The sequence below is a fragment of the Coloeus monedula genome (genome assembly GCF_965178545.1).
Source record: "Coloeus monedula genome assembly, chromosome: 1".
Taxonomy (NCBI): domain Eukaryota; kingdom Metazoa; phylum Chordata; class Aves; order Passeriformes; family Corvidae; genus Coloeus; species Coloeus monedula.
The window spans coordinates 23929965-23943234 of record NC_138781.1 but is presented as its reverse complement, the minus strand read 5'-3'; positions in this window follow the sequence as shown (position 1 = coordinate 23943234).

Here is a 13270-nt window from a genome sequence, read left to right as displayed (position 1 = left end):
AACCTGACAGACATCACTGAAAGCTACTTTTTAATGTCTCATAATTTCTCTATCAAATGTCTGTTTCATGTTTCTTCTAGCTAAAGCCCCTGAAAAGTACAGTATTGGCTCAGCATCAGATATTTTGCACATATGATTTGCATCACTTTCTCCAGCTATTAGTGGTGATCTAGGCATGGATTTATTTCTACTGTTCAACAAGATAGGAAGGGAGGGAGGAAGGGAGGGAGGGAGGGAGGGAGGGAGGAAGGAAATGAAGGAAAGGAAGGGAAGGAAGGAAAGGAAGGGAAGGAAAGGAAGGGAGGGAGGGAGGGACGGAGGGAGGGAGGGAGGGAGGAGACAGATCCACCTGGCAAGCAAGAGTAAACTGTCTTGTTGTCTGGATATATTTAACAAGTGGCAGAGAAGATTATCTTTCCACAGAAGATCAGTTAGTGTAGTAAAAATTAAAAATACAGCTTATTTCCGTAAGTTATTTACTGAGTAGCTTTTTGTAGAATAATTATTAATGTTTTATATTTTGTACTATTTCCAATCTTAATGCTTTCTTTATTTCTAATCTTAATGTAGCATTCCACTGTGGTTTCTCTGTTGCCATCTAAGCTTCCACACTTGCCTGGAAAGCTGGCAGCTCACTAAAGACATGCCAAGCCGAACACTGGAGGTGTGTATTGCTACACGCCCACAATACAGAAATTGCCTTAGCTGGATTACATACCTCTGATTGCACTAGAGAAACACACAGCTTCTGCTAAGAAGCTGCAGTAAGAAAATGTGGATTTATCAAATACAGAAACACTCACTAAACTGATCCTGAATTGCAACCATTGACTGAGTTACTTTTAAGTATCTACAACACGACAGAAATTAATTTTACACCCCTAATTTGCACATGCTTTGGTGTGTGCAAGGGTAAATTCATTGAAGGATAATCTCAGCTCCCCAGGTTGTATTTAAGAATGGCTGTAACTTGAAAAAGTGGACAATTAGTTTACCATCTCATCCATTTAAGAACAATTATGTTGACAGTAGAAGAACATCACATCTAGTACATACACTTTTGCACCATGTGTGCACACACAGAATTTAAAAGGTGTACAAGATACTACTATGTGCTCACCTGGGAGCTGTCCTTGAGGGAAAAAGAATTACTGTATGTTATATTCTTGAAATAATATTGTTCAAAAATATAACCAATTATTATGAAACTGATTATTTTCTGCCTTAGCAGGGATACAACTATGTCTTGTAACCATATTTACTTCAGTGTGGTATTTCCTGTTGCCATTGGTGCCACTGGGAGCACCATTATTTACTGGTGTTGTAAGCCAGCTTTGTGCAGATTTGTCAGCATACTTTTTTTCAGTGGCTTTTTAAAAAAAATAACATTAAAATATAAAAAGTGGTTAGAAATCTCTAAGATTTTATTCTGAGTTTCTCTCCTGATGGAGAAGAAGAAAGTCTTATAATTTAGTACAAGCATTGGTAAAAGAGGGAAAAGGTGCAGTAAAATGACAAGAGGCTGGTGAAAACTTCAAGAGGAAATAAGAAAAAGTAGAAATATGACAACATAGAGAATTCAGTGTAGGTGTAGGTAAGCCAAGAAAATCAAACTACTTGTGCTGGTTGATATGCTGTAAATCTGCTGAGAAAACCTGTATATTATTACAAACCAAAAAAAGATCCACTCCAATTTTAACACTAATTGAAAAGCAAGCAAAATATTAAGTCACTCTAAGAAAAGCAGTGGGAATAATTTTGGGGCAATTTAGTTTAGGCAGAAGGGATATCAGAAGAGAAGGTGAAGTACAGAACATGATGGTGTATAGAAAGTAAATTAGGCATCTATGTTTTGCTTCTTATATTCCAAGGAGGATATCCAGTCAAATCAGTAATAAAGAATGAGTATCAGTGAGTGATGTTTTCTATATAGTGAATATCTGAAGCATGCTACTGGAATACCTGCTGAGCCAGAAAGCCTTGCAGTATTTTTTGTAAAATGGTTCAAGCATCTATTTACTTCATATAGATGTTTTCTATGAGTTCAAGCAGGACAAAATCTGTCAGATGTATCCACCTTTGTAAGAAACACAGAAGCTAGTTATGGGGCATATTAGTCAGAAAGGTCTGTTATGACACAGCTCTCAGTCATCAGTGTTCTCCTTCTGTAGAATTTGATTTTCACTATATTTAAGTACATTGCCAATATTGTGAACCTGTTTATCAAGATTTACATTACACGCTTTCTCTTCATTTAAATGCCTGTGAAAGAAAAATATGGATCTATGTGAACATAAGCTTCTTTTCACCAGGTAAAAATGAGCTCAATATAAAATTACTGGGGGGGCATTATGTCTGCTTGAAGCTTGTGCCAATTGGTTAGCCAATCATTTCCCTTTAAACAAGAAGGATAAAATAAATAAAAATCTGAGCAAAACAGTGAATAATCTCAGGGAACTTTTTTTAACTACTCCCCAGTGACAGAAGAGTGAAACCTTTTGTTATATAAGCTTGTTGTGGTTCAACAGTCACAGGTTCCCTCTCATTTTGGTATTTCAGCTTTTTTTTGAGCCCAGTTGCATCTTCACATGCACAGAGGTATTTGACACATGGTCCAGTACTTTAAGCAGCAGGAGGAAAATCTAGAACTTATAGAGATGTTATACATGTTACAGAGAAAGGAAAGACTAAATAACAGGCATATTCTCTTGATTTGTGATATTAAGAGAGCTCAACTCAAAAGCAGACCTACGTAATATTTTAAACATAAACCTCTGTGGAACTGATACTCATGTTTCAGTGAGTAGTACCCTGACATCATGCCACGTGTGAGTTAGAAAACAGTTTCCTTGCTGATGAGAGTCACTGTAATGTTCATAATGACATTTTCTGAGTGGCATATAAAATGGAAGCCTAGACTTAGATAGCAATCTAAATAATAGAATATTTCAACCAGTTCAAAAGAGCTGATCTTCACTTACAGTAGTATCTTAACAGTTCCTTGCTTACAGTGTAAGCATCGTTTTCAGTAATGTGAAGCAGTCTTTCCATTCACACATTTGAAAGAATAAAACAAAATCCCACTAGCATGAAATGGTAGAATGAAGACTTCAGGGTCTCCTTGCACTAGTTTTACTTCTGTGGAAGTGCATTACTTCAGTGGAAGCAATCCTGGATTCATGCAAGTTTTCCTCCTCTGAATTAAGAAGACTAGAAAAAACAGGCAGTGCACTTCAACAATATACAATAAAAATCAAAGTAGATTTATCTCTTTTTCATCTCTATTTTCCATACAAATTATTGAGGCATATAGGACTGGTCATATTTGTAGGTAAAATGAACATCCTTGTTTCTTCCAAATGAACATGAAGGATCCTGGGTGACCTTCTATTACAGTAAAATTTTCTCGTGATCCCCAGACAAATTCTCCTTGCCTATTAGACTGCACAGGTATCCATAAGCAGTTGCATATACATGAAATGTAGATGTCAATATTCATAGATATTGTATATGTGATATACCTACATATACAGTTTCTCACTGTGAGGATAGATACTGTATATACATACAGCATTATCTTCATTGATGTGTGTACAATATCTTGGTGCCATTAGCTAGTATGGACAGAACATAGTCTGTAAGTTCGGTAATGAAGGGATGGTATTACATGGTGAATATGAAATCTGTTGGATTTACAGCACAGTCAGTGCAGCAGGGCAGCTTGGATTCATCTCCCGTTTCTCAGAGGCAGCAACAGCAGTGGGAGTAAATCTTCTAACAAGTCTCAGTAGACAAAGATTTTGTTCCCATTCTTTCTGCCTCATCTGCTCATTTTCCTCCACACTACTTAGACAAATTACTAGTTTTTTGCATTTTCACTTTATCTATTCCAGCCCTGAACCTTAACTGGATTTTCATCTCCTCTAATATTCTTACCCTGGAAATTTCTGCTGAGTGTACATATCTATGCATTTGTCTGCACATGTGCAACTGTCAGAAATGTTCCTTTATATTTATTACATTATTGAACCTCTGAGATAAAATGCCTGTTAAAATGAAGGGGCCTCATCTAAGTGCAGTCTTTTAGAGCCCAGCATGAGTTTTACAGCTCACAGAAGCATGCAGTCTGACCCTATTTTTCTTCTTTCAAGGAGGAACATTGCCTAGCAATTGGTGGTTTTGTTTACTGGAGTTCACATCTCACAAAGCAGTTTGAAACAGAATGCAAAGGAAATTAATGTGCTAGCAGAGAAAAGAATATGGAGAAGTTAAATAGTTAATTTTTAGTAGGCACAAATCACATTTCCATCAAGTGCAAGCAGTCAGCTGTTATTGTAGGTCACTAAGATACAATGAATTATTTTCTGCAGTTCGTGGAAAACATTAGGCAGCTGTAATAAAGTCTATGGTATTTCCTTCCTTACGGAAACATTACTTCAGCAAATCCCCCTGTTTTGTTAAAACACCATTTCATGCTTGAGAAAATTTCATTGATTTCTTCTTTTATATTTTTTTTAATTTCTTTTATTGATTGCTTCAGATAGAGAAAACACTGAGGGAAAAATATCAGGAGTGACTTTTCATGTTCGGATAGATGACAATTGAGCTAAACTAAAAGGATTGTAAGTGGAAAGGGGAAGGGAGCACTTCAGTGGCTTTTTTATAACATAGATATTCAGTCCAGGGAACATACCACAACATAAATGTCTTTTTAAGACATTAAAGCTTAGCTTAAGCAACAGCTAGAGTATTTATACCCTAGTTCACCACATTTATTCTTCCTTACATATTTATCAATGTTTTATCTGTGGTAACGTACAAAGTTATATTTTCAAATTTTATCTTGCTTTATAAGCATCTATTTAAATAAGTATCTCTAATAAATCCCTTTCAATCAGTAATATATCTTTTATTCTTATTTTCTTTTAAGATCTGGTGGTCTCAACAATTGAAGGGTTCCTTGGAATTCTGAATGAATCGGTTAAGTGATGGTGAGTTTTCTTTTGGGACACTAATCTGTGGCAAATGTCTCACAATATGTGAAATGAAGAACAGACCTTGACTGTACGTATGCAAAAACTGTTCAGCCAGCTGGTTGTGCATTATCAGGGAAACACTTTTGCTTTCTACAGGGAAACAGCAGCCTCAGTGTTTTAAAAATATGTACTGTCCTATGGATTGGCTCACAAACAGTAGCAGCTGGACCTCAAATTAGGTACCCACACTTTAGTAAGGAAACTAACACTACAGCAGAGGAATGAGAAAAATGTAGTAATTAGTAAGGGCTAGAGGGCCATGTTTGGATGGGAGGTTATAGCATTTTCACAAGCTGGACAGGGACACACACAGCTTGGATAAAACCTGCAAGGACTTTTGTAAAATGTTGTATTAACAATTGCATACTCACTTTTCTTGACAACATTGTATTAATAAGATGGAGTTTAATTCCCCTCCTCTCTTTCAAATTATTTTATCTGCTTCAAATATATGTCCAATTGAATATGAGTTTAAAAATGCCAGATCACATAGCAAGTTTTCCTGAGAATTCAGGAACAGTATCCTTGATTCTGGAGAACGAATGATGTTTTATAAAAGTTTTTCAAACTAACATTGCTGGAGCTGGTAGATGCTGACCCTCTCTTAAGAGGGATTGGCTAAATTAGAAGATATAAAAACCCTGTGAATCATGCTGTGAATTCTGGATTAGACATGCATCAGGAGCAGCAGTGAGTTAAGGGTATATCGGTGTATGCATCATATTCAGATATGTTGTCTTCTCATCTTTGTACTTACTACTGAAATATTCCTTCCCTATTACCAGAGTTCTGTTCATGTTTATCATAAGTGATAGTGGTAAGTGGCCCACTCTATGTTAATGCTACTTTCTGTGTGCAGTTCCTAATCTGTTGCATATTTTACAGAGCCTTGAAAATATATGTGATGAAGTTATCATAACCAAACATACTTCTGCAGATCTTTTCTGCCCTTTTTTTCTACACACCATTCAATTTCTTACTACCTCATGGAGCATTGTATATATGAATACAGCTTGCTGCAGTTTCTTAGAAAGAGCTGATCATTGGGAAGTTCATGTGCCAGTAAAGCAACCAACTCAATTGAACTGACTACTTTTAAGGTTGGAGAAGTAATAGGAGCAGACTTGAGCCTAGTATGGGGGTCTGCATGGACATACACATACTCTACTGTACCCTAAAGCAAGCTGAAGAGGTACAGCTGTAGCCCTCCAGGCACAACTGACAAATTAATGCATTAACAAGACAGAAGACTGCTTATCTTTACCAAACATTTCCAGAATATAGGCAAGGGGTTACTAGTCAATTATTATTTAAGTCAAGCTAACGTGGGAATTGTCTGACCTTTATTACCACTTGTCTTTCACTTGTGTTCTAGAAATTATTTTTGTTATTCTGTATGGTCACTACCCCATCATAAAACACGGTTTGTGCCATAGCTTTAGCACCAAGCAAGCCCACAAAAAGCTGTGAAATTTACCTCTATAGAAAAAAAAAATGCTATTAAGTAATACATAATAAACTTTAAATAACAGGTTTGCAGCTTGTCTTAACTAACTTCATTTGCCAATAAGCATGCCTCCATTCTAATATTGAGAGCATTTCCATGTCAGAGCCTTATCTGTCCTGCAGTTAAACTGAGAAATTCATTGTCTTGTCAAGGTTAAGATCACTAGAGATCATTGGATCATACAATCTAATCAGTGTATCACTGATATAAGAAGGCCAAAGGACGTTGCTTTTCACTCCCCCACTGTCCTCTATCTTGTCTTCAGCATGTATTCTAAGAAAATATCTGATTGTTCTTCAGGCAGATTTCTCCATTTCCCTTAGTGGTTTCCTCCCTGTTTAGCTACCACCAAGGCATATTTTTGTTATTCTGCTTCTTTATTCTAAGAAGTATTTTTTCAGCTAATCTTACCTTTTACATATGGGGGTTTTTTGCTGTTTCCCAGTCAGAAGGTGGTGTTGTCACGTCTTCTTCTTCTACGTATATCCTCTGTGTGATGTAACTGAGCTCTAATCTGGGAACTCTAGAGGACATGCATCCTTTTACTAGCTGTCTGTAGCTGTTTTCACATCAAATATCTTTAGAAGCTAGCCTTATGACTGGTCTTGGTTTTAGGGGTAAGCAAATGGTGAAAGTTAATTTATACCATTTTTAAAAATAACCTTTAGCAAATACTGTGCTTAGAGTAATGAATATTACATGAGCCTTTGTATATATCTTGGATATCTAATTTTATATATTTCTTTGAGAAAAAAACCCAAACACACACACACACACATGCGCACACACACACATACACTTCATTGTGCTTCAACAAAATGCAGAATTCAAAATGTTCCACCCCTGCTTACTCATCAGTCAGCCTGAAGTGGTTTCTTCTTCAGTCACTGTGCCTACAGGGATACTGATATTACTGTAGTGTTATTTTAGTAATTGGTAAGCAGTTTCCAATTGCACAAAACACCTTTAAAATGGTTTTTATATGAAACTTAATCACACAAGATCACCATACACAGTAATAAACAGTAGTCATTTTTCAGGAGTTCACCCACAAAAATCAGCTGTTGGCTGGAGGTCCCAATACTTCACCTCACTTGTGTCGTAGAGGTTGGGTTTTAAATTCTCCAGTTGCAGTTTCTTAGGTACCTGGACAGTCTCCTAAGGCTTCCTAGCAGCTAGTAAAGAGACATAAGCCCTCTCAGAGGAGTCAAAGCCTTTATTTCAGTCATGGTTCTGCTGTGATCAGTTTCTAAATTTCCCCTCTCATCCAGTTCTTGCTTACAACAAGAAAAACACAAATCTGTGGTGAGCACTGGCTTTGGCAAGGTCATCGTTGGCCTGTGAGTGAGTCAGTCACAGCTCCACTCAGTCCCATCGGTGCAGATCTGATGCTGGAGTAGCTGGAAGTGGAGTGTCCTCTGGAAAGCTCCACAAAGAGGGAGTGACAAATACCAGGGTTGGTATTTGTGGACACTACTTCTTCAGGCAGTTTGTTATCAGCAGTGTAAGGTCGTTTGGTCTAACGGGTCATTGTGGTGATTACTTAAACAAAAGAAAGAAAATAGCACTTCCCTGGTGCAGGGACAGACCATGCAAACAAGGTGTTTTGTTAGAATCAGTGCACGCTCCCCCTCACACACAGCCCTGCAGTCAAGTCTAAAGGTATCAGAAGGCCTGTCAGCCAGGATAAATGCATTCAGCAAATCCAAACAGAAGGTGACCATCATCCAAAAGCAGTAATAAGAACCTAAGGACTTCTAGAGAGCCAGAAAGTCTTTATTATTTCAACTGTTCCTAGAACAGGATGTTGACTATTCAACAAAAAAGCAAAAGAATAACATATCTTTCCCCTCTTCCCCCCTTGCCAAAGGCAATCAAGGTTAAAAATATGCTTGGTTAGGAAGCAGAAATTTTTAATATTCCTAAAACCAAGAAGTTTATTGTGGCAATCTTTAAGAGGGATGTAATAGCCTAAGTGTGTAAATGTTAGTCAGACTGCCTGAAAAGTATTTGTTTGCATCTGAAAAGAAGCTAACTCAGAATTGTGTATTCCATCTTCTGTGAAAACATTTTTTCTACCATTTTTCCTTTTTTTTTCTCCTTACAGTTTCTTTCTGTACATATAATATAGGGGGAAAATAGTCTCATATAGCAACAGGCAGAACAAATACTTCAGTATAACAAACCATGCTGATCTCATCAGTCCTAAGAGGGCTTAGGTTAAAAAGAGAAATGTTCACAAAGAGCTTAACAAATATATATATGTATATTTATATTTATATATATAGAATTATATATAAATGACATTTTTGTGCCGTAAAACTAGGAATCAATCATGCCTCTTGGCTGACAGGCTGAGTGCTTAATCTTGAATATAGGCCCCAGCAGACGGTTTAACTTTTGGATACTCCCCATTTGAGAAAAAGGCAGACTTAGACTGTTGCTACATGAGGTCCTCCACAAACACAGGGAGTTATTTTCTTTGCAGCATTTCTACTGAAATTTTACACAGTTGCACACATTCTTTCACTGCAGCTGTACAGGGTAAGCCTTGCTCAAAGTGAAGTGAAAACCATAAACCAATTTCAGCTCGCATGTAACTGCAGAAACATACTTCCTTTTTTTTGCCTCTGCCTATGACTTCAACACAACCCTCATTATCACCACTCTTGTGACTATTCAGGAAGCATGTGGATGCCATGCAACATCATAACACAGATGTGTCTTATGTTCTTTGTATGTGACAATTCTCTTTAGTTGTATAAATTTTGCCTTGCTGTAGTACAGTGTATTACTAAGAGCCTGAAACAGAGCAAGCGAATTCTGCACCCCAGTGAAATCACAGAGGAAAAATACAATATTTCATGTATATCCCAGTTGAGATTTAACAGTTTGGGAGATGTTGTATATCTAGGCAATGAAATAGAAACCTGTCTTTCTGGTCCACCGTGGCATGGGAACTTCAGCTGTATTAATAGTTTATTTCAGGAGTTTTCAACCCTTTTCTTGCTGGAACTTTGACAGGTCCTTTAAACTTCCGTCTTTTCATATTATTGGGAGAGTTCTGCACAAAGAACTTATAACCTTTGAGACTCACCAAATACAATACACTTCAGCATTTCCACCTCTTTTAAAGCTTTTAAAGCCTGTGTGCTAGCTTCTCATTCCATGCATCTCCAAGCAGTTCTATTTGGATAGTTAAATCAAGGCATAGGTTTCCATATCGGTCTGTGGCACCTCAAAAGAAAAATTCTAGGTTTATGATGTGTAGTGTGCCTTTCCATTACAGGTGTAATACAAGCACTTCTACAAGAGTAGAAATGCACAATTTTATTTGTGCATAAACAGCATATATGAACCAAGATTAAAACAGGATATCAGTCGAATGGAAGCAGTAAAAGGAGACAGGTGTATGTGAGGCAGACTATGACCAAATTATACAAGGGCATGGAGAAAATAGAACTGAGAAGGCAGACACCTCTGTGACTGCAGTGGATCCTACGAGGATAGCTAGCTTTGTATCCTGCTAACCAACTCAAACCTTGTCATGAGGTCAGAGCATGTTTATTGTCTTCTGTGCCAGAAGAAAATTACCATTTCTATTTAATAATAATAACAACCACTTATTTTCAGCAACAACTGCCTATATTAGTGGTTCATGATAAGAGAAAAAAAGTGCTGGAGTCTTGTGAGGGTGAGCTACAGCTATACTATTACACAGAACAGATTTGGAATTTTGTTTTGCCAGTGAGCAGGGTCAGCACAAAAGACACAGACATCAACTTAAGGAGTAAGTGTAATTTGCTATAGTGCAAAACTGCAAAGAATCACAAAAGGATAAGCTGAGCAACTTACCTAATCATTACTACAAAAGATTGCCTATAGTGGTTAAGAAAAATACATCACCAGTTACTCTGAAACTTTACCGTCATCTGGATCCGCACATCAACTGTGGGAACCCCTGTCACAGCAAAGGACTGGAGAGCTGCTCCCTGTAACTGGAAAATCCTGTGCAGTGAATTCACCCACAGGGAAGGCTTCCAACTTTTCTGAGAGGGCCCAGTGATTATACTGTTGAATAAACAAGCTACCATAACTTCTAGTGTGGGAACGCCTGCTTTCATCCTCCTCTTTCGTTCCCCCCCAAAGCAGGGCCAGGGCTCAAGGAGGAACCAAGGGAGTTTTCTTTGATTATACACCTCCAAACAAGGCCAGATGTCTGATTTCGTGGCCTTGTCCAGCTTCTAAATAGAGAAAGGAAATCATATGTTTTGCTAATGAGTGGATACAAATATCATATTGCTAATAATACTTCATTAATGAGCAGATACATTTAGCATTTGGTTGGAAGGTTCATCTAGAGATGAACTTTGGCTCAAGGCCTGAGATTCAGGCCTCAGTCAGGGCCTGAGGTTCAGGCCGTAGTACTTCAAATTGTTCTCATGTTCTGATGCACATTTAAGCCATGAGGTAAGCAAAAGGAGTTAGCTGTATGTTCACACATCTTATTTCTCTTTCACCCAGCACAGGGTAGACACGTGAACTGTCTACTGTGGACAGTCACTATTACAATGATTCACAGTGCACATCAAATGCCTTTCCAAAATACTGGCTGGGGAACTGCTGACAAGTGCCAATGAAAACCATGTCAATGTAACAATTAAACAGTATGGAAAATTGGGGATCCTGGCCCTGCTTGATTGTTAGTATAGATAAAGTGAAAAGTGCTGAGAACAGATTGTATGGAAACAGAACCACTTCCTGAATTTCTGAAGAAACAAGTGTTGAGGGTTATGATGCACTGGATCAAGTTGCCAAGGGAGGCTGTGAAATTTTCAGCCTTGGACATATAAAAAACTCATCTTAAAAAGCCTCTTTAGGGAGCCTCCAAATGAAGACTACCACAAATCTGGTCTCACAAGTGCTGAACAGAAGAGAATGACTTCCTTCAACCTGTCAGCTACACTTCTGCACACATCAGCTGCTGAAGGAAGTGCAATGATGTAACATGAACATCAGTACTCAATAGTACTCCTATACTCACCGTTTCTAAGGCTGGACACCTGAGAACAGCTTGAGAAGGGTTAACGCTTACAGGGAACCAAGGGCAAGGAAGAGTAGCGGTAAACTGAGAAGCTTGTTGAGAACAAAGTTGACCGAAAATACCATTTTAGGGATGCAGAGCTTAACAAAACATGTTTCTTCTAACTTAAATAGTCTCACTGATTTGTTCAGCTGATGTAAGAAGTTCATGTATTTATTTCTGAAGTATAAATCAAAAGGGTAACATTAAGCTAAAAAATCTTTTCTGGGGGAAATCTGTATTCTCATTACTCCTCTGAGTTGGGCCAAAGAAATGTCTTTAACTGTTCTTTTCACTTCTGATATTAACTTTTGTGTTTGAATACAACATGTTTGCTACTTGGGGGAAGTCCGACAAACTGAAGACAAGTTTTAATGTACCATGCAAGAGCCAACTAAGAGCTGAAACAATTTTATACCTAATAGCTGGACATGAGGCAAGCATAAGAAACTGTGAGCAGTTTGTTACATTCTGTGTCTCAGTCTTTGTCTGTGAATCAGAGGAGCTGAGCCTTGTTTTATACCGCTGTGGGTCAGAAGAAAATCCACTAATCTCAATGAAATGACAAGTGCAACACCTGAATGGGTTGAACCAGAATCAGACCTAAGAGGTGGGCTCTTCACCTTCGAAGATTGGATTGGGTTTTATATAGACCATATTCAGTAAAAAAATACTGATCTTTGTAAACAAATTTCAGAATTATTACCGCAGGCCTGGTTCCTACGGTATATCACCGTGTCCCGCAGCCATAGGAGGAGGAGGAGGAGAAGATCCAGCAGGCAGGAATTGTGCAGCAAGATTGATTTATTTAATTATTTTACAAACTCTTTTATAGACTTTTTTCTTCATAGTCTAATTGGACAAAGGACCAGCCACCCCTTGGGGGTGATTGGCCAAAATCCTAAAACATCCATTATCAAAATATTTTCTACTATACCATAAACAAGACTTTCCAAGGTTGCAGGTGGCTTGGTTGTTTACATTCCCTGCTACCTCTTCTGTGAGAGAGAAAAGTCTCTCACGGACTTAGAAAAATAACAAGAAGATCCTCACTAACAGCATTTTTGTACCTACAATTCCCCCTTTTTGTTTTATAAGATAACAACCCTACTATTAATCCTAAATAGAAATCTACATCAGTTATTAATTCTAAATATGTCCTTAAGGCTTTAACTATCTGACTCCATAACAAGAAATTTAAAGTTCAGTCTCTGCTTGTGGAAGGACCATCCCAGTCTCTGCTTGTGGAAGGACCATCTGCCTGATGGTTGACATCCTGGTCATCATCAGAAGAGTCATTAGGCTGATGATCTACATTCTGGTCGCCATTTGGATGGTTGGCGTTCTGATCATCATTTGGAGGTTGCCTGTTCTGCCTCTGGTGCCGTAGGTCAGGGCGAACGCATTTTGAAGGTAGCCACTGTATCCCAGTATCTGTGGAAACGCAAGCATACCCACGACCCCAAACAATAAGCTCATGTGGGCCTTTCCACTGGTTAGTGAGCAAATTCCGCACCCAGACTTTTGCCCGGGGCAGCTGTCTGTCGCCTGCAGACTGCAATGAGAGCAAATGATTCAGAATAACAGGATTATTTGAATTTTGTGGTACTGTAAGGTGATTAATTGTATACAAAGCTTTTGCTA